This window comes from Lissotriton helveticus, chromosome 6 (assembly GCF_964261635.1).
Source record: "Lissotriton helveticus chromosome 6, aLisHel1.1, whole genome shotgun sequence".
Classification (NCBI taxonomy): Eukaryota; Metazoa; Chordata; class Amphibia; order Caudata; family Salamandridae; genus Lissotriton; species Lissotriton helveticus.
In genome coordinates, this window is record NC_136067.1 from 779368198 (window position 1) to 779391144 (window position 22947).

General features: G+C 50.0%; 1 protein-coding gene across 3 annotated transcripts in view; it reads left to right on the plus strand.

Moving 5' to 3' along the window:
• The window catches only part of RNGTT (RNA guanylyltransferase and 5'-phosphatase), a 1800355-nt gene that overhangs the window by 1775995 nt on the left and 1413 nt on the right, over nucleotides 1-22947 (plus strand). The window lies entirely within an intron of this gene.

Consider the following 22947-nt stretch of genomic DNA (forward strand, 5'->3'; position numbering starts at 1 on the left):
GACACCACCACATCACTCTGGGACACCACCACATCACTCAGGGACACCACCACATCACTCAGGGCACCACCACATTACTCAGGGACACCACCACATCACTCTCATGGAAACCACCACATCACTCTCATGGACACCACCACATCACTCTCATGGACACCACCACATCACTCGGTGACACCACCACATCACTCGGTGACACCACCACATCACTCGGTGACACACCACATCACTCAGGAACACCACCACATCATTCAGGGGCACCACCACATCACTCAGGAACACCACCACATCACTCAGGGACACCGCCACATCACTCAGGAACACCACCACATCACTCAGGAACACCACCACATCACTCAGGGACACCACCACATCACTCAGTAGCACCACTCAGGGACACCACTACATCACTCAGGGACACCACCACATCACTCAGGGACACCACCACATCACTCAGGGGCACCACTCAGGGACACCACCACATCACTGAGGGACACCACCACATCACTCAGAGGCACCACTCAGGGACACCACTACATCACTCAGGGACACCACCACATCACTCAGGGACACCACCACATCACTCAGGGGCACCACTCAGGGACACCTCCACATCACTCAGGGACACCTCCACATCACTCAGAGGCACCACTCAGGGACACCACCACATCACTCAGGGACACCACCACATCACTCAGGGACACCACCACATCACTCAGGGGCACCTCCACATCACTCAGGGACACCTCCACTTCACTCAGGGACACCACCACATCACTCAGGAACACCACCACATCACTCAGGGACACCACCACATCACTCTGGGACAGCACCACATCACTCTGGGACACCACCGCATCACTCTGGGACACCACCACATCACTCTGGGACACCACCACATCACTCTAATACACCACCATATCACTCTAATACACCACCACATCACTCAACCCAACCACATCATCACTCAGCACCACACGAGCACTGTCCTTGCTTGCTACCAACAAGCATTGCCATAGCCAATAGGACTCGCATTAGGAAAGTGTAAGCTTTTGGCTTAGTGAATAACAATGCTATTAATTTATATATTTTCAAAGCCAACACATTTAAAAAAATTGTCATTTACAATACCAATAGCTCACACTTTCCTAATGCGAGACCTATTGCATTGCAAATGCTTGTTTACTTGACCCGCATTTGACAGGTCAGCGTAGAACGTTCCATGATGGAAACAAAGTGGATGAAACTTTTTTTAGAAGGTTTTGTCCAGATTTGTCAAACTGCATCAAATTTATTAGCAAAACAAAAAATGCTTTCCTGTGGAAAACCTGAACTAACAATAACTACACGGTGGCGACCATCACTGTGTAATATACATATACAGTCCTAATTAAAAACTGCAAACACTCCAATGGTGTCCACCTACATAGTTGTTGTATCTAAGACCATGACCCATCTTGCAACTGCACTTGGTTCATTACTGGCAACAAGTTGCGCTCTCATATTACACCTGCCACCTGCAAGTGTGCGGCGGTGGGTGCGGGAAGCTGCGGGAGGCCCGGGGCCCGGTACCGGCTCCTTCCCGACGGGGGCGGATGTCTCGGCCCCCGCTTGCTCCTGGGTGTCTGCCAACGAGATTCAGAGCGTGAGTGGAGGCGCCTCACGCCTGGACGCTGAATCCAGACCATCTACTGTCCTGGTGGGGTGTTCGCTGTCCTTGGGGGCTCTCTGAGGGGGGTTGAGCCCCTGCATTGCCTCTGGCCCCCACAGAGCATCTGGAGCCCGACAACACGGACCCTGCAGCCCGGAGCGGAGGATCCTCTTTTCCATGCCCCGGGGATTCTTCTGAGGACGCAGTGGTGAGTGTGGGGTGATGGCCCTCGGGCTCGTGGCACTGGACGGCCCGCGGAGAAACGGGGCTACCGCTGCACAAGGTCAGAGGGACTGCCTCGGGCTCTTTTCCGGTGGGACTCCTGTGACATTTCCCCAGGCCTTCATACGAGGCGCGCGCATTGGGTGAAGCTGCCTTTAAACACCTTTGACGTTCGCGGACCCCGGTACGGTCCCCTCACGCTGCTGCGATGGGTAAGGACAGGTTGCCCCGCGCCTCTCAGCCCAACACTATAACGCTATACACCACTCAGGGCCTCCCTTCACAGCGGATCACGCTTCAGACGGGACTGGATGGAGAGAGTGATGCAGCCGACGAGCCCTCCCAGGCAGAGCTCCTGCTGGCGATACCGGGGTCCCGTTTCGCCCCTTGAGAAGCAAATAGAGACAGTCTCCATTGACGTGAACTTGTTACAGGCGGACCTGCGGAAAGTAGCGGATAAGGTCTCTACTGCGGAGGGGGATATCGTCCAGCTGCAAGGGGAGGTGGCCTCTTTGAAGAAGACAGTTTCGCAGCTTACCGCCACGACGGGGGCACTGGAACGTAGGGCAGAAGATGCGGAAGGGAGGGCACGCCGCAGTAACATCTGGGTCCTTGGCATTCCGTAACGCTTGGAGACGGTCAATGTGGAGCGCTTCTTGGAGAACTGGATCCGCACAACACTCTGCCCTGCGGGCCTGTCTGAGGTCTTTGTGATAGAACGGACCCACAGGGCGCTGGCCCCGCCGCCGAGACCAGGCGCTCCACCGAGAGCCCTAATTGCTAAGATCCTGAATTATCGGATAGAGACTGCATCCTAAGAGCGTCTAGGGAAACGGCTAACCTCACCTTTGAAAATGCCAGAGTTTCTATCTACCTGGACTATACTCACCAGGTACCGGAACAGCGGAAATCCTTCCTAGCAGTTAAGCAGAAACTTTGGGAGTAATATCCCAGGGAAAAGCGCACTTCTTTGACGCCCCGGAGGAGGTGTGGGAGTGGCTGGAGATTAGGGGGGATGCCCTCCCGCCAGGCAAACAGGCACAGAAATTCATCGGCGGACGCTATCCAGGAGGAGAGACAGCGAATCACGGTGGGAGACGATGGGTCCCTCCGCCTGGAGTCATTGGGGGCCCTGTGGCACCTCTTCTGGATGAAGAACTGGTCCCAGAAACTCTTCAGCCCACCGCTGCCACTCTTCAGCCCACCACTGATACGGTCCCTGAAACTGTCAGGAGCTCAGTTGCTACCTCCTCGGTTCTGCCATGAGGGGCGTGTCCTGCTGTGTCCTAGATTGCAATGCCCCGAGGGCTTCGGTTGGCTTGCCTGGGGCCATTCAAGATAGTGAGAGTATTTTGGTGGTGATTGGACTAGGGGGTGCGCTGATACTAGGGGTACGGGTGTTCTGAGAGTTGCACATGTAATTCTCTGATGGTTCGAGCCCATTCTGTGTTGAGACAGCTGGATTGTGTCGGGAGCTGGTTTGGGGGAGGGAAGTTCTCTTCTCCACTTGTTGGGTGGTACAGCCCGGTTGGGCATATGGGGTGGCTGTGCACGTCCTGGCACCAGCATGGGAAGGGCATTTCTGCATGTTTTGTTGTTGCCAGTAAATTGCTCGTGGGAGGGGGAGGTTAATGTTTTGGGAGGGGTTGTTTGGGGGGTTTGTTGCAGGCATCATATGTATTACACTTCGGGCACGGGATCGGGGTGGCTATGTGGGTAGAGGTATATGGCATGTTCGGACACGTCGCCTGACATGGGGTATAAGTTTCTGAACTTGAACGTGAGGGGGCTGGGTACATGCACCAAGAGGTGTATAGGGTCCTGTCCTCCCTTCGCAGGCACAAGGTATCAATTGCGTGCCTCCAGGAAACTCACCTCACTGACGATGAGGCCCAAAAATTGGGGAAAAAGTGGCGGGGTCAGGTGTACCACTCCTCGTTTTCTATATATGCCAGGGGGGGTCCTGATATGTGTGGCACCTGGAGTCCTGTTTGCTGTCCAATACGTGGAAGCGGACATCCACGGGAGATACCTGCTCCTGAGAGCGAAGCTGGATGGCAGGGATATCACTATACTGACTTTGTATGCACCAAATATGGATGACCCAGTCTTTTTTCAGTCCCTCCAGGAGGTTTTGATCCCAGACCTGGAGGCACCGGTGCTTTGGTTTGGGGACTTTAACTGTGTCCTGGACCCCACTCATGACAGGTTCCCGCCCAGAGCTGGCACAAAACAACGAATGACAGCGAAACTCAGGGAGGGAAGGTGTATACATGTTTTTCCTCCACTCACAATACACATAGTCGCTTGGACAGGGTCCTAGTTACAAACACAGAGTCAAACATGTCAATTGAGGTTACCCATCAGGCACGTTTCCTATCTGATCACTCTCCTGTAGCGTGTATGGTGAATTGGGGGACTTAGTTATATCGCCCCCAGACCTGGAGGTTACCAACGGAGATCCTTCAGGACCAGGTGGGGAAACATCATATAGAAACTGCTATAAACGACTACGTGGATCTTAATTGGGGGGGAGGAGCTCACATTGGGCACGAAATGGGATGCCTTAAAGGCGGTGGTGAGAGGGGCGTGCATGGGCCTCACCTACGGGGTTCGGAGACAGCTCCAACGGGAAGTACAAGACGCGGAGAGTAGCCTCTTAGACCTGCAGTCCTCTGAGACTCCTGATGCTCTACCACGAGAGGGGGAACAGGACGCTCGGTCTTGTATTCATGATATCCTGGAAAGGCTCGACAGATATACCCTCACCCAATATAGACAGCGCCTTCACAAGGGAGGGCGATAAATCCGGTCGCCTTTTGGCCTGGATTCTCCGTCAGGAGCAGGCCCCGGAGGGAATTGTGGCCCTGCGGGGGCCTACGGGGGGGAGTGGTCCACTCAGAAGGGGGTCTCCTACGAGTTCTCCAGTCTCACCTCCAGCGGGTGTATGCCCCGGAACCCGCCATTCCCGAGGCCTCTTATCTCCCTTACCTTCAAGGGTTGACCCTGCAGTCTCTTCCCAAAGCAGCACAGGAGGATCTAGAGGAAGCCCTGACGCTGGGGGAGGTGCGCTCCGCACTGCAGCACCTACCACGGGCTAATTCCCCGGGAAGCAATGGATTCCCTCTTGAATTTTATCAGACATTCGAGGGTGCACTTTCCCGACTCCTATTGCAGGTATTCCTTGAGGCGTTTGAGAGCGGCACTCTCCCACCGAGCATGACACTGGGGGAAATATGTATGATCCTGAAACCGGGGGGGGGGGGGGGGGTGGGGGGGGACGCTCATAAACCTTCGTGGTATCGTCCGATTACAATGATCAACACGGACGTAAAGATCTTATCCAAGTTACTGGCCTCGCGCTTGGCGCCGTATATGTCTCCCCTCCCCTCTCGCCGCTCCTGTTTGCTCTGGCCATAGAGCCCTTTGCTGTTCGAGTCCAGACGGATATGGCACAATGGGGTATCACGGTGGGGGACACGTGCAATGTCATCTCTTTATATGCGGACGATGCCTTGTTCTATTTGACTGCTCCAAGGGAGGCACTGCCGATATTGCTGCGCCACCTGGATCGGTTTGGTGAGGCGTTGGGGTTGCGACTTAACCGCAGTAAGACTTTGATTTTTCCGCTCGCGGGACTTGACTTGGTGCCCCTTGGAGACTTACCAGACCTCGGCTGCGATGGGAACGAGAGGGGTTCCGCTATCTTGGAATACAGGTGACCGCGACGGATTCACAGCTGCTGGCCCGGAATGTGGATCGTATCCCTACAACTGTCTGTATCCTTTTGGAATTCTTTGCCACTCTCTCTGATGGGACGACTGGCCGTCACCAAGATGGTAATGCTTCCTCGGACATTCTATGTCTTCCAGAACTCACTGTGTCCACTCCCCCCACGAGTTTTCTGCACTCTCAATACGCTGTTCACGTCTCTGCTCTGGGTGGGTCGGCGCAGCAGGGTAGCACTCCACACGGTTGTCCGCAGTTACGAGGAGGGGTGTCTGGAAGTGCCACGCTTCGAATTATATTACTATGCAGCACAGTTGCAGCCTGCTGCCCGGTGGTTCACGAATGCGGACAATAGGGAGACGCGCCTCCTTGCGGGTAGAGCGGACATCCAGATGCTACAGGTCACCATAATGCAGGGCAGGGGGGCGGAAGAGACTCTTCCTTATGTTGTGAGTCACACGGCCGGCATTTGGCAGCGGTTTGTTGAGAGGGTCTTACGGAGGGCACCATTCCATAGGGAGCTACCGGTCTCGATACCTGCCCCCTTCATCGACATGGAGAAATACATGTCTTTTCACTCCTGCCGGGAGGGTGGCTGCGGGGTTCTGGCTGACCTTTACCCCAACGAGTCCTTCCTAACTTATGAGCAGGCAGAGGAGGCCTTCGGCCTTGGGGGGGGACAATACTTGCACTATCGGGGACTCCAGGATGTAGTGAAGGTTACCTGGCCCCAGTACCCGGACGCACCACCACTGACTCACACCTTGGACATCCTCCTATCCTGCGGCAAGGGGCGTAAACTGATCTCTCTTCTGTATACAGCCATGAAACAGGATTACAATCACCCTCCCCCCCCCCGGTACCACCGTCCCGGATGCCCTGGGAGCCAGATCTCGCCACTACACTAGAACACGGGCAGTGGAAGCGTATAGGTTCCCTCACACGCAAGGTCTTGTGCAATGCACGGTTTAAACTGATACACTTTAATTTCTTACACCGCACCTACCTGACCCCAGTTTCCCGGAGGCGTATCGCTGAGGATAGAGACGGCAGATGCCCTAGATGTAGCGCAGAGGCTACACTTAGCCTGGGACCGTCCTTTGGTCAGGAGTTTCTGGGTGGGGGTGGTGGATCGCATAGTCACGGCTACAGGCCTTCGGAGAGTGATGGACCCCCTGCATTGTCTGCTTGCGTTAGTCCCCAGATCCAAGAAAAAGAAGCTCTCATATAAACTCTTACAATTAATGTTGGTGCTCGCAAGGCGCAGGGTGGTGATCACTTGGATGGGGCAGAGGGCTCCGGAGGTGCCTATTTGGCTAAGGGATGTTCGAGAGTGGTCACTACCTGAGGAAGCTCACATGCAACTCACTCGGAGAGACGAGAAACTGCAGGACGACTTACTCGCCTGGCAAGTCGTGTGTGCCTCAGGGCTAGCAGAGGGGGGGCTTTCCTCCCATGGCGAGTCTGACAGTGCGGGTGGCGGGTTGAGTACACCAGTTTGATTGGGGTCTGATGGTGAGGGATGGGGTGACCGCTAGAGATATTCACCACCTGTAGTTGTGCCAGGCTTGGCTGCTTCCTCACGATGTATTATTTGGCTGCTATTGTGTTTCTTCCCCATGAGTCTGTTCCACCCTGGATGCTGCCTACAGTCCTAAGTGCCGATAAAGAGGTTGTTGATCTGTATACATACGCTGTAGTGATGCCAATTGGGTGTTCTTGTATATGTTGAGTAAACTGAAAAAGGTTTTTAAAAAAAAAAGGCCCCCATGACACACTAATGACACAGATTAATTCCTAAAATTGACAGTTAACTGGGATTTCAATAAACACACTCTCTGGTTACAAGCAAATTGACTGGGCTTGAACAACCACAAGACAGAGATCATGTTGATGGCCACGAAAACACACTGACTTAAGTCTGAAAAGATTCATGTGTCATGGTGCCCAATTAGTCTTTAGTTTTGATCCCACATTAAACATGTAACCTTACATGCTTGACTTGACCCGCACAGGAGAATGCATATAATCCTCTTGTAATACCACAATATGCAGGAACCCGAGTCATCAGGGCTAAGGTTGATTGCATCATGTCGTAAGAGTACACCGAGAGAGAACTTCCACGTAACTCTACAAATAAAACAATACAGTCTGTTATGTTCAATTCTTTTTATTCCAGTGAGACCCTCATGGCTATTAAAAACCACCCCTCGGCCCCCTCAACCGTGCTATCGCTTTTATAATGTTGTTCACAATTTTTTTGTAGCCTTCCATCTCTATTGACACGTCAACTAATGTGGGATAGGAAGATTTTGGTGATAGTCACAATACCTCTGATGACAAGGTAAACTTCATTCATTGCAATTGGCTTCATAAAACAAAGAGGGAAAGTGCTCTACCTCTCCTTTTCACCCATGATACCTAGTTGCAGAAATGCCATTAGAATACATTGGCTGAGGTGTTGTAATTTGAAATTGTATAGTTTCAAGTGTGGCCTCAATTTTTCTATTGAATTCATAAGTAATTACCCCTTAAGGCTCTGGTTAGTTCCAGAGCAGGTCTAGGAGCTCTGGAAATAACCAAATTATTAAAATGCTTGAATGTCAAACAGCATTTGATGTCTCCCACTCACATAAAAGGACATACCCTTGGCCATGTTTGGAACACCAATCCCACTGTGACTAACCTAACGCCCCTGGGCATTCGTGCGCTTTACAAATATACCAATCCGGGGGCGTGGCTACGCAAGCCATGATGGCGGTTGTGTCCCGCTGAGGCGCCGCGATCGGGCCGGCATCTTACTCGGTTCCTTGGGTCGCAGTGAGCCATCCAAATTGGCATTGACGGCTGGAACATCCCCGGCAGCTGAAACAGTCCTGCAGTCCCGTCACGTGCACCCTGACTCACGGCTACGGGGAAAGACGATTTATTCACCGGAGGCGCGCACCAGGTCCCAAGATGGCGCCCGCGTCTCCGTGACTTGGCGCCGGCTGCCTTTCGCGCCCGCCGGGAGCCTCCAGCCTCCTGACCATCTTCCCTGTACGGCGGTGGGGCCGGTGAGAGCTAGCTACCACAGAGCTCTCACACATCGGATCTATCCATGCTGAGGGGACCGGCCCCATGCTACACAGGCTGACCCCGTCTTCTTCGTATGGCCGGCCTCCGGCGCGGAGCATCGGCTGCGGGGCGCGGAGCAGCAGCTCCTCATCGAGGCGAGGTGTTTACCAGTGGACGCCGAGGTCTGGGGCCCTCCATCAGGGACATCAGGGACTGAGCTGCCGATATTTTCTTGGAGACGCCTACATAATCAACTCGCCTGACCTTAAGATGGCGCCCGGCCAGGACTGCGAGTGAGAGTCCAGTGCGGTGACCCCCAGAAGACGCCTGTGCGCCTGCTACCTACAGGTGAGCTCAACGCCCCGCTCTAGCTCCAGAAGCGGCCCAGCGGGGTCGGCCCATCGGACAGCCACCTTCTTCTCTGTCACCATGGCTGCCTGACCTTAACGTGGCGCATTGACGACTCCCCTGGCCTCATAACCTGGCCTGCTCTTGACGCTGGATTGCGGGGCTTGGGAGACCCCCGACCGCCACGTCAGCAACGTCTCGTCTCGGGACCCCAGCTCCTGTTTCATATCCCCCCCGTGCCTGTGGCCCCCGGCAAACTCTTCCTGGACAGTACGCTCGCACTGTACGACCCGTGTTCCCCTACTGTGCACTGGTCCACGCCCTGCCCTCACCTGCCCGAGCAGGACATCCGTGGAGCGTCACACTCCTCTCTGCACTCGCCGCCAAGAGACTACCCCTGAGGCCACCACCATGGGGAAGCCAAGGGGTACGCAGACCACCTCGGTACCCGAAACTGCTCCAGAAAATATGCCTCACACGCGAGCGTGGTCGCAAACTAACAACTCCGCAAGCTGACCCGACCCTCTCGGCGAAACTAGACCAGGTGTTGGCAGCCATTGAACTGTCCCGGCTGTCCATGGAGGAGCGACTGGGCACCCTGACCACCGACATTGGCCTGATCCGCGACGACCACCAGAAACTCGCGGATAAGGTAAAGGATGGGGAGAAGGCACTTGCCGATCTTCAGCCCACGGTTAAGGCGCAACAAACCACACTGCAGGAGGTCTTCAACCACATGGCGGCCTTGGAGGAGCGCGCAGATGACTTAGAAGGACGGTCGAGGCGCTGTAACATCCACGTGCTGGGTTTACCGGAGGGAATTGAGGGCCCGAACCCTTTGGACTACATGGAAACGTGGATCAAGTATTTTACGCCAGCCACGGACCGCACTGCATTCTTTTCCATAGAACGCGCCCACAGGGTTCGAGCTTGGAAACCAAGGCCAGGATTTCCCCCGAGACCGATGCTCGCAAAGTTTCTACACTTCCGGGATCGGGAGGCAGTGCTCCGAGCGGCTCGAGCGGCAGGTCCCATACAAGTGGAGAACAACCAAATCAATATTTTCCCGGATCATGCACGCGCCATCCAGCAACTGCGATCCTCCTTCCTCGATGTAAAGAGACGACTCCACACGAACAATGTCCAGTACTCCCTGCTATACCCGGCTCGTCTCAAGGTCTTACACAAGGGCACCGCCATATTCTTTGCCACCGCTGAGGACGCGCACGACTGGGCGGAACAGCACTGCCCATTAATGTCCAGAGCAGAGACGCAGCTCCAACTCCGGATCCAGAAAACGCGGCCCGAAGCAACCCCACCATGGCGACCCCAGAAGATCAGGGTCCTCCCCTCCGGAGTCCCCAGACATGACACAAATAGTACGGAAACGCCGAGAGGCCCTGCAGGCGGTGATTGATTTACAGGCGTTGCCCCTCACGCAAGACATCGATCATCCCACACATGTCTTCACGTCGGAGGGGGAGCACGACAGCGACGACACACTGTTCGGCGGTGGCTCCACCACCCCCCCCTGGTCACCCCACAAACAGCGGACGCTATCCTGGATAGACAGTTGGGGGCATCCTCAAAGTGAATGTACCTCATTGCCAATCCCGTGGGCGCCTGGCTCACACTGACCTCCCCTAGCATTGCTCCTACGCTCTCAATGTGAAGTATTGGCTCAAGCGCGACATACATTGATCTTTCAATGGCCCGATCTGTGCACAGTCTCGCGCGCACACATACTGCCACCCCCGCAGATTCTTGTTGTACCTGTTCCCTAGCAGGGAATTCGTTTGGATATGTCGCCGCCGGTGACATGTCCCACTTATTGGGACTGTTTCCCGCCCCCAGTTTTATCAGTTTCATCCCTAGTTTGCTACTGTCCCACCCCCTCCATGGCATGGTGCGAGTCAGCATACACACACTGCATTCACCTACACTTTGATAGTTCACATGGGTGCTCTCCCCCTGTAGTGCGGATGTTAGATGATGGCGGCACCACGGTCGGACATTAATGTCCTTACACTAAATGTCAGGGGCCTTCACACGCCACGTAAGCGCTACTCCGTATATTCATACATAAAACGCCAGGCTACCAGAATCGCATTCCTACAGGAAACCCACCTCAATGGCACTGAAGTAGGTAGACTACAGGCTAAATGGCGCGGCACGATCTGCGCCATGGCTTACTCAGCGTATGCACGCGGCGCCCTGATCTGGGTTAGGCCAGGGACTCCCTTCCGGGAACTCAGACGGGTGGTGGACAAGGAAGGCAGGTACGCCTTACTAGAGGGACTTCTCGATGGCCAAGCGGTCCTTCTGGGCAGCATTTACGCCCCCAACCTGGAACAGAACACATTTTGGGACCACCTCACAGTAATCTTGGCCCAGTTCACTGCTGTTCCCTGGCTCTTGGGAGGGGATTACAATTGCACACTCAACACCACCCTAGACCGCTCACACCCACCCCCACCACCCCCACGCTCCCCGGCTCTCAAACAGGTGGAGAAGTTCCGAGCCTGGACCTCGCACTGGGCTCTTACAGATGCATGGCGACGCCTTCATCCGCACACCCGCCTGTATTCCTTCCACTCCATTCCCCATAACTTACGGGCGCGCCTGGACAGGTTCCTTTGCTCCGCGCCGATTCTTCCAAAGATCACATCCACAGATTATAAGGGCAGGGTCGTTTCAGACCATGACGTCCATACCCTGAGACTCAACTGACGCCCCCCGCACTCCCCATTCCCCACCTGGCGGCTGCCCCGGGAATGTCTGAATGACCAGGTATTTAAGCATGAGCACACGCAAAGCATACAGAACTTCTTCACCCTTAATGCAGGCCCGGCTTCGTCTGCGCTGGTAGAATGGGATGCATTCAAAGTGGTGGCCCACGGAGAATGTATCAAGCCAATAACTGGGGTTCGACAGACACTAGAACAGGCACTCATCAAGACGGAGCAGCACCTCGCCACAGTCACTAAGCAGGACGACCTTTCCGAGGAACGTGCTGCACTCACGGCCGAAGCCAAAACGGCCTAACAGGTGGCTTGCGCCGACCTTCGTAAATACAATTTCAGGGCTTATGCCTCCGGGTACATAAAGATAGATATAAAACGGGCGCGATGCTCGCCTGGTTGGCGCGGCAAGACACTGACGTCAAACGAATTACCGAAATCGTCAATCCTGATGGCACCATGGTGCACTCCCAGAATGAAATCCTTCTAGCGTTTCAACACTATTACGCGACGATGTATGGCGCCCCGACCTCGCCCCCACAATCCTTAGCAGGCCATTTTCTTGATCCACTACCGTTACCCGCGATCACGAACGCTGATAAGCTCGCGTTGGACTCAACGATAGTGGCCGCGGATGTCACCCACGCAATACGCGCCCTATATTGTAACAAGGCACCAGGCCTCAACGGACTTCAACTGGAGTACTACACAGCATTTTCCTCTCTCCTGGTCCCGCAGTTAACTCTAATGTTTGCGACGGCCCTCGAACTAGGGAAGTTACCCCAATCCCTAAGGGCAATTTATGGCGTCGTATCGTCCCATTACGCTCTTATCCGATCGCCTGTAAAATCCTAGAGAAAATAATAGCCGATAGATATATTCAAATAATACGCCCCCTGGTCCACCCAGATCAATGTGGGTTTGTCCCCGGCAGGAACACCTCCCAAAACATTTGCCGCATCTTCCACGTGCAAGATCAGGTGAAAGGCATGTACCCACGCTCTGCCTGTCTCATCCTAGACCTCGAGAAGGCTTTTGACACCCTCACCTGGCGATACCTATTTTCTGTCTTGCGCCGACTTAACATCGGCCCCGTTCTCTTAGCGTACACGCGGCTCCTATATACAGGTCTTACCACACGGGTCCGGATAGGGAGACACATCTCCACGGCCTTTGAGGTCCAGAAGGGTACGAGGCAAGGTTGCCCCCTCTCGCCTCTCCTCTTCGCCCTCGCGGTCGAACCGCTGGCCATTAGATTACGCCAGGAGGGCATGCAGTGGGGCATCCCACTCGCGGATGTCACACATAGCGTTTCCATGTACGCGGACGACCTCTTAATTTATGTACGGGACATCTCGGAAGACCTCACTCCCATATGGACGATGCTCACGGAATTCGCGGACGCCTCCGGACTCCGAGTAAACTGGGACAAGTTTACGGTATACCCATTCCACCGGACTTACCTCCTTGTGACATATGGATGGGGGCACAGAGAGTATCCTGGACTACGGAGGCCCCCCGATACCTCGGGGTCCGTCTTTACCACTCTCCTGCCGACATCTTTGAGGGCAACCATTGCAGGGCACTGGCTGGCATGCGGTCGGCTTTTGGACCAAACTCCTGCTCGCCCCAATTGGCCGAGTGGCTTTAGCTAAAATGATCATGCTCCCCCGGCTCCTGTATCACTTTGCGAACCTGTTGGTGATCCCACCCAAAACCTTCTTTCGCGACCTCAACTCCCTCCTAGGCACGCTCATCTGGGGATCGGGCAGACGTAGAATAACGCTGAGGACGCTGCAACTAACTACCACCCAAGGGGGCCCCGTCCTTTGAGTCTTACTTCCTGGCGGCACAACTTCAATGGCTGTCTTACTGGACAGCGGATCGGTACATGAATGAAACACAGACCCCGACAGATAGGATCCCCGTGCCGGAGCTCACCCGTCTTCTCCTTCCTGGCACCAAACCACGACGTACATACCCCTTACAAGTGACGGTGGCGCGCCAGTGTATGCTCCGGGTACACCGCCTGCCGCCTGGTACACCCCCATACTCCCCATTACTCCCACTCGTCCGCTGGCCTAGCCTCGAGACATACTTTCCGACCAACATGCTAACGGCATGCGAGATCACAGACATGGAGTCCCTCTTCGAAGAAGGGCGGCTTAATTCATTCCAACGCCTTGTGACCGAGTACGATCTACCCCCGGGTCAGTTCCTGCGGTATCACCAACTCCTCGAAGGCTTCCGCCCCCATCACAATCTCCAACTCGGAGAACCAAACACACACCCGGTCATACACGCTATCCTGCGCATGGGGGTGGGACGACACTTGATCACCTGGCTGTACAAGGCACTACGTGAACTGACATGCACACCCCTGACGGCCCAGCGTGCCACATGGGAAGACGAAATCGGCCGTCCACTGCACGAGTCGGAATGGGTCAAAGCCCTCGAGGCCCCATAAAAGACATCTAGGAATGCCCGATTTAAAAACATACAATTCAACATGCTCCATAGGGCGTATCTGACGCCAGCACGCCTGCACAAATTCTATCCCGATACTCAATTTCTCTGCCCCAGATGCCACTCCCCAGACGTAGACTTTCACCACATGTTCTGGAGCTGCCCCGCTCTCCGATCCTTATGGCAGGCTGTCCATGATACTCTAAGAGACCTCACGGGAATCTCGACCCTGGCCACACAGGAAGCTAGCGCGCTTGGCATATTCAGAATACAGAAACATCTTAAAGCGCATAAGCGTTTCATCTCCCTAGCATTACTACTAACAAAGAGGAGTATAGCCATGCACTGGCGGTCCCCCACAGGCCCCTCTCTGGCGGCATGTGTGAGAGCGGTATGTAAGTGGGCAGCGGCGGAGGAAGATGCGCTGCGGGAAGAAGAGGTTAAAGGAATGCGAAAACACCCCATTTTCATGGAGTGCGCCATGCTATTACACCGCTTTACACAGGCGACACGGGAGAAGGACCCAGACGCTCACCCGTCCAATCCCACTACCCCTCACTCCCCAACGCAGACATGATTACAGACCCGGCACCCCCGCCGACGGCACGATTGTGCCGCCAACAATTGCCTCCTACATCCTGTCTTTTTAGTCCATTACACCCCGCCGCTGGCCCTCCGCAGTCCCCTCTCTAACGACACTAGTATGCTACTGCACAATCCACCAAATCCTATATCACCCGTATCTTCCTTCCACTGCCCGCACTATGCGCCTACATGCTCCCTTCACTAGTTTGCACCCCAAACCTTTCTCAATACTACTGGTACATGAACCATACAGACTCGTTCTACGTGCCACTGCTATTCTCTTTTAGACTTACATGAATGATGGTACATTTTATGGCTTATGTATCTGATGATATGATCTGTACTGTTCAATGACAAAATGCCAATAAAAACAAGTTTAAAAAAAAATACACATATACCAAAACAATCAATCAATCAATCTAACAGTTACTCCCTGTGATTGTTCTGATCATGTTTTATATTAAATTCACTCTCCCAAACCCCTAGCCACTGCGGGCCTTTAACTAGGAACTGGACTCGTATTAATATCAATGCTTTCTGCAACTGTTTAGCTATCACCCTGCCCATTAGACACACTAATATATACTAACATAAAGTAAATATCACCACACGATTAGTTGATACCAGCAATATCCATGCTCCTTTTAAGAAATTAGGCTGGCCAGATGCCATGATGCCCAGAAATAGTTTTCCGTGATCTTAAACTTGCAAAACTGGCATTGCGGTGTACTGAACGCAACTGTAGAACCAACTACTCTCCAGATGAAAGGAAAATTGACCAGGCCCAACTCAAACAGTACAACATTTCTGTCACACAAGCTAAGGTTACTTATTTCTCCAGAAAGATTCTGAATTCAAATAATAAATCTAAATACATATTTGCACTTGTATCTGAATGACCTAATCCCAATAGAGTTTACGGTAAAAATACCTCCGACTCAATCTTTCTGTGAGTCACTTAATTCCTTTTTTATTCATAAGATCAAAGACAGCATTCCTTTAAGCTCCTCCTCTGGAGACCTACCTGCTACGGCTAGAAACCCCAATGCATTGACGGAATTAACTACTATCAGTAAGGAACTCTTTTCTAACTCTAACTTGCTAACTAAAGTAAAAATGATTCTCCTCTGGTAGTTGCCCCCCAAAAGATTTAAAAGAAGTATTCTCTGACTCTATTTGATTGTTGCTCAGTGACTCTTTAACACAGGCCTTGTCCCCAGAGCTTTTAAGGAAGCAATTGCGGACCCTCTTGTCCTGACAAACCATCATCCTATTTCATGGCTTCCATTTTTTGGCGAAACTGTTGGAAGCTCATATCGCCGATTGCCTTTGCTCCTTCCTTAAGCAATCTCATTTCCTCGATCCTCATCCAGTGGGCTTTCACCGTCTCACTCAACGGAGGCAGTCATTCTGGCCGTGCTAACTGAAAGGAGGGAACAGGCTGACAGAAGCACTACACAGGCACTTGTGCTCCTTGATCTATCCGCGGTCATCGACACAGTCGACCATTAACTTCTGGTAGACAGTGTTGAGGCCGCCGGCGTCCAAGGACCGGTGCTCAATTGGTTTGTATGTTTTTTGAAAGATCGCTCCCAGGTGGTTTGCCTATCCCCTTTTCATTCTCCCAAGGTCAAGCTGACTTGTGGTGCCCCCCCACCCGGGATTGTCTCAGTCTCCCCATCTTTGTAATTTATATTTCTACCCTCTGGTACAATCTTTGAGAAAAATTAATGTGTGCGCCTTCAACTATGCCAAATGATAAGCAACTTCTTTTTGCAATCAGTTACTTCCCTGGTTCCATTTTGATCTTCGAAAACTCCATGCTATTCATCCGCAACTGAACCAATAATAATCAACTTAAGTTTAACCCTGACAAGACAGAGCTTATTGTGATGGGGGGGCTTCCAAAATCCATGAAACTCCAACTTTTGGCCTGTTGAAATGGGTATTCCTCCCCTGCCTATGAGTTTTTATCTACAACAGTCTCTCTATAAAGCCTCAGGTAGGGTCCGTAGTCTCCTCTTGTTCCCTTCAGCACCGAAAGATCAGGAAAATAGGAAGATTTCTTACTTTTGAAGCCCTTGTCGAGGTTGTCCTCACATTGGTCATCTCACATATCGACTATGCAAATTAGCTTTTTTTTGGGCTACCCGAATACTTGCTAAAGAGACGACAGTTGGTACAAATTCAGGCTGCCAGACTGATCTACCAACAGTCAAGGTGGTGTCATATCACGCAACAAAATACTTTTTTTAGGGTCAGATGGGGATTTAACGACCAGGCTCTGATATGCCCCAGTTAGATATACTTGACAACAGAAAATATCAGAGGGTCGACACACAATAAACGTCTAAAGCAACCAACAAACAATTACAATACCATGTTTAGTGTATGTTATACATAAGGTCACCCCTAAAGCTAACCCTCAATGAGGTTAGGTAAGGATGCCTTACCTAACCTCATTGAGGGTTAGCTTTAGGGGTGACCTTATGTATAACATACACTAAACATGGTATTGTAATTGTTTGTTGGTGTCATATCACCCCATCGATGAGGAAGCTCCGCTGGCTCCCAGTGAAACAGCGGTCTGCCTTTAAGATTGACTGTATTGATTTTTAATACCGGTATGGCAACTGCCCTGAGTTAATTTCCTCACACATCCATAGGTATACTCCTTCTCGTTATCGGAGGTAATTGCATCTCAACTTTCTGGTCATTCCTCCCTTCAAGAAGAAGAGGCAAGGATGTCCCAGATTCTCGGTATTGGCCCCTCGATTCTGGAATTCCCTCCCACATAATATCAGATCAACTTCGTGCTATTTCAGATTTAGACAACTCTTGAAAACGTATTTGTTCACACTAGCATATAAATAAGATTATGAGCTGTAAGTTATGTTCCTATAACCAGCTCCAATAAACCGGTTGGTGTATGTGCACTCTATAAATACTTTTAATATAACATAAGGTTAGCCTTAATGCAGTGTGCTTATTTTATATTGCATTCCTTTTAATAAGATTTATACCTAAAACTTTCCTTAGTACCTCCCATTTTCTTTTGTTTGAAGCTCATGTGCACAACATTCTGGCGAACTAACTTAACTATGAACTTTGTGAAGACTTTCTTCCATATTCTTACATCTTTAGCCACAACATTGCTATATTTGAAATCTAGAACTCAAACAACAAAAGGGTACTCTGCTGAGTAGCCACGACGACTTTTGTTGTACAGCTAAGACTGACAAAATACCAACTCCTGTTCAGAATGGACAGATATTGGTGTTCTAGCAATCCTTGCCTCCTTCCTTTTTTTTTTTAAATGTTATTTTAAAATTTTGTGTATATAATTGTTATACCAAGTGTTACAGCACACTGTATTTCAAAGCACATTTTCCAAGCATAATACAATCCAATGATTTTTAACATGTTGCGCAATGTTTTGGTCACATTTACACTTTCCTTAATAGTTCTAATAGCGATAATTCCCTATATATTAGGCAAAAGGAATAGAAATATGAAAATAAAAGTAAAGAAACTGAAAAAAGAAAAACATTCACGTTTTAATTATACAGTGCAACCGTTCTTAATGTCTTATCCAGGCGTGCCAGACATTCCCCTTTTCCATTGTGCGACGGGACTCCAGATTTTACTCCCCAATGCTCTGGCCCTACGACCTTTCCTAGCATAAATCGCTTTCTCCATATTGTAAGTAGCCAGCTACCTGGCAAGCCAAGTTTGGAAAGTTGGGGGGGTCTTATCTAGCCATGCCTTTGCTATACAAATGCGAAACACTGCCGCAGCAATAAAGAGGAACTCTGTAGCCCGACCTCCTGTTTCTCCCGCAACCCCTAGAATTATTAATTCTGGTGTCAGAGTAGTCTTAACCCCCAGCGACGTATCCATACATTTCTCAATTGCCCTGAGAAGAGTGTATAATTGTGGGCACGTAGCAAAGATGTGGATAATATCTGCGTCAGTTGAGTGGCATCGGGGGCAGGTTATTCCTGTCGTCGTCCCCCCACTGTGCTATTCTAGCGGGGTGTAGTACAGGGAGTACAGGGTTTTGTAATGTTGTGCCTGTAGGGTCTATAAACAACAAAGAACTAATGCCTATACTGATATTGTTTTACAAAGAGTTTGGCCACCAGAGCAAAGAAGATTTATCCAAGCTGGGATGTGCTTATAAATTGCTATTTATTTTAATATCTCAGTCAAAGAAACATGGGTATATTTGTATTAATCATATACAGTTTGAACAAGAACAACATTTTTTATGTACACTAAAGTACATATGGACAAAATTATTAAAATTCAACATGCATACCAAATTCAATCATATCACAATCATACCTTACCATTCATACGCGGAACACATACAAATACACATACACGACTAAATATAAATAAATAATCGTGTGGTGTATTAGGTCTGCTGCAATCTATACAATTATATACGCAATCTATACAATTATATTTACAGATATAAATCAAAATGAATCAGCAGAGTCAAAAGTGAAATCAAAAACAATATATACAACAGTTTTTTTAGACCAGTAATGTGCCACTATGTTCACACTACAGGAAAAACCATAGAGGGGGAGCAGACACTGGACATGAAAGGGCCTACGCGTTTCAAATCCCCAAGAGTTGGCAGGGATTTTCGTCAGGGCCAGGTAGCTCACTATGGAGAATATCCGAGAAAGGGATAGAGCCTTGAATGTGTCTGTGTTGTTACAAGTTCAAGTAGGAAAGGGGGGCCGGGGGATCGTGAAGGGATGCGTCCTTAAACGGGATCATTGATTGAAGCAAAACTCTCTTGATTTAACAGCCTCGGTATTGAGCACTGTACGTTTCGAAAAATCGGCGTCCCCGGTGGCACTGGTCTCCCTTCACGATCCCCCGGCCCCCCTTTCCTACTTGAACTTGTAACAACACAGACACATTCAAGGCTCTATCCCTTTCTCGGATATTCTCCATAGTGAGCTACCTGGCCCTGACGAAAATCCCTGCCAACTCTTGGGGATTTGAAACGCGTAGGCCCTTTCATGTCCAGTGTCTGCTCCCCCTCTATGGTTTTTCCTGTAGTGTGAACATAGTGGCACATTACTGGTCTAAAAAAACTGTTGTATATATTGTTTTTGATTTCACTTTTGACTCTGCTGATTCATTTTGATTTATATCTGTAAATATAATTGTATAGATTGCGTATATAATTGTATAGATTGCAGCAGACCTAATACACCACACGATTATTTATTTATATTTAGTCGTGTATGTGTATTTGTATGTGTTCCGCGTATGAATGGTAAGGTATGATTGTGATATGATTGAATTTGGTATGCATGTTGAATTTTAATATTTCACTGGTTTTTGTCCATATGTTCTTTAGTGTACATAAAAAATGTTGTTCTTGTTCAAACTGTATATGATTAATACAAATATACCCCTGTTTCTTTGACTGAGATATTAAAATAAATAGCAATTTATAAGCACATCCCAGCTTGGATAAATCTTCTTTGCTCTGGTGGCCAAACTCTTTGTAAAACAATATCAGTATACGCATTAGTTCTTTGTTGTTTATAGAATTGTGGCTCAGCCTTGCTGATTAGGAGCCAACCCTAGTTGTTCTCAGGTCGTGCCTGTAGGGTGGCTGAGCAAAGTATAGTCCGTCCCATATCCAAGGAACCCTGGAATCCTCCTGAGTAGAGCCTAATTTCTCTACCCATTTAGCAGCATACTTGTCCCTATTGTCCGGTTTTAGTACATTCAGTTCTGCATATAGCTGTCGAATTGAGCAGTTCCCCCTACCCTCTATGCTGTCTAATATTCGATTTTGGCCAAATCCTAAAGGTCCCCCCCGTTTGCCAGCAAAGAAACTTCTCACCTGTAAGTACTTAAAAAAACTCCTACTGTTTATATTGAACTGTGTAGTTCCTGGGACTGGAGCATTCCCCCAGGGCCCAAAAGGTCACCTACTTTCTGTATGCCGCTGTTCTTCCAATCTAGCATAACTGGATCTCTAAATATTTCCCCTGGTAGAGAGACATTTGTTGTCATGCGGGTGTATCTATTGTATCTGCCAAGCCCAGCATTTTTAGAGACGGCCATCCAGATTTTGTACACTGCTTGTAAAGTCTTAAACTTAGTGTGTTTTTAGTAGCTGAAGTCAATAGTGTTTAAAAAACAGTTATCTGAGTCTCCACCCAGCAAAGTGATATATACATTTTTGCAGTTAGGCCTGTTTCCGGGTTGCACACTCCCATCTCTTCCACCCTCTATTAACCCCTGTATATATTGTAGCGCCGCCGCCCAATAATATAGCCTTAAATCTGGAGCCCCACACCCGCCTCTTTCTCTTGGTAGGGTGATGTAGCGATATGCCCTCCTTGTTTTCCCTTGTGCCCGGATAAATCTGTTCAATATATGTTCGAATTTATTAAACCAGGCATGCTCAAAAAACAGGGGGATCGCTCTAAATATATACAAAAATTTCAGCAGGATAAGCATTTTGATAACATTAACATTAATGCGCCCCACAAGAGTTAGATGCAAGTTGTGTATCCTTTCGAGATCCCTTTGACTTTGGTTATTAATGGCCCCATGCTTATCTCTACTAAGCTGTTCAGGTCTGATGTTACCCTGATCCCTAATTATGTAGCTGCTGGGACCACCCTCTCTTCCTCACACACTGTGAAACTGTTTTTAACTATTTGTGTTTCCCTTTGTTAATCGCGTACCCTGAGATTGCCCCAACTCTCGTTGCCTCCGATTCGATTTCTTTGATAGCATTAATTGGGGCTGGGGTAATAATGGCCACATCGTCTGCATAAGCAAATGCTTTGTACGCGATGCCATGCATACTACCTGGGGGTATTTTGATGTTCAATTCCAACCTACGAAGTAACGGGTCCAGATACAGCGCGAACAACAGAGGTGACGAAGGGCATCCCTGCCTGGTTCCCCGCTTGATCTGCAGTGTGCCTGTGAATCCTTTATTAATTTTTACCCTAGGCGAGGGCTCCTTGTATAAAGCCTGCATTGCCCTTATGAATCCTAACCCAATGGCGCACCATTCCGTGGCCTTCCAGAGGTAGTCCCAGGAGACCCTGTCGAAGGCCATCTAAGAAAACAGCCGCGGCAGGGTCCCCTGAAACCTCGGCTGCGTCCAGTAATGTAATCATCTGCCTCGTATGCTGTGTGGTGACTTTCCCGGGAATGAAACCATGTTGCTTGGGGCTGACCAGGCTCTCAATTACCCTCTCTAATCTAGTTGTCAGAATTTTAGAAAAGATTTTGGCATCTGCATTCATCAGCGTAATAGGTCTGTAGGAACCTGGTTCCAGGGGAGGTTTGTCTTTTTTTAAAATAACTATTATGTCCGCTCCCCCCCCATGAGCAGGGAATCGAGTTCCCTTGCTGTGCTTGTATTCGGGTCGAGTGACCCCCTGAATATTTAGTAAAATTCAGCAGGAATTTGATCCGGGCCTGCTGCTTTCCCCGAGGGGAGATTGTCCATAGCCTTGCCTCCTTTCTGATGAGGACTCCTCCAACAGCCATCACCATCATTATGTGAAATCTTAGCACACCTCCAGTGTATTGAGAAAAGATGAATGTTATCTGAGCATGAGCAATTATCAGACATGTACCCTAATCCCTTAACCCTGATCACAAAACCTCTCTAATTGTACATATTTTTATTGGAATGTAACGGTGGGTTTTATGTAGAGTATGAGACTGTGGGAAATCCACAAAAAGTGGTGGGTGTCCCATCCGCCGTAATAAGAGTGTATTGACATTCTAAATACTGTGAACAAGGCATCCGCTGGTTTTTAATAGATGTCTCACTCCTCCAAACTCTAAATAAGGCTCTGTTTCTCTAAACAAATTATTTGAGGCTGTGTAATAGATTATACTATTTGTCTCCCACATCTGTATATTCCAATTGCTCTGTACAGCCCACATTGGGCTGTGAGCTAGTCGTCTCAACAAATCCCCCAAATGAAATTTTCTAGAGCTTCAATAGTTGTGGTTGAGAAAGATTCAGATTCCATTCAAGCTCCACAGAAACCAAATTCAAAATTGCATCCCCTCTTTGCAAATCCTAATTTTATGCCAGATATGTAAGCAAACTGGAAATGTTTTTTTTCTAAT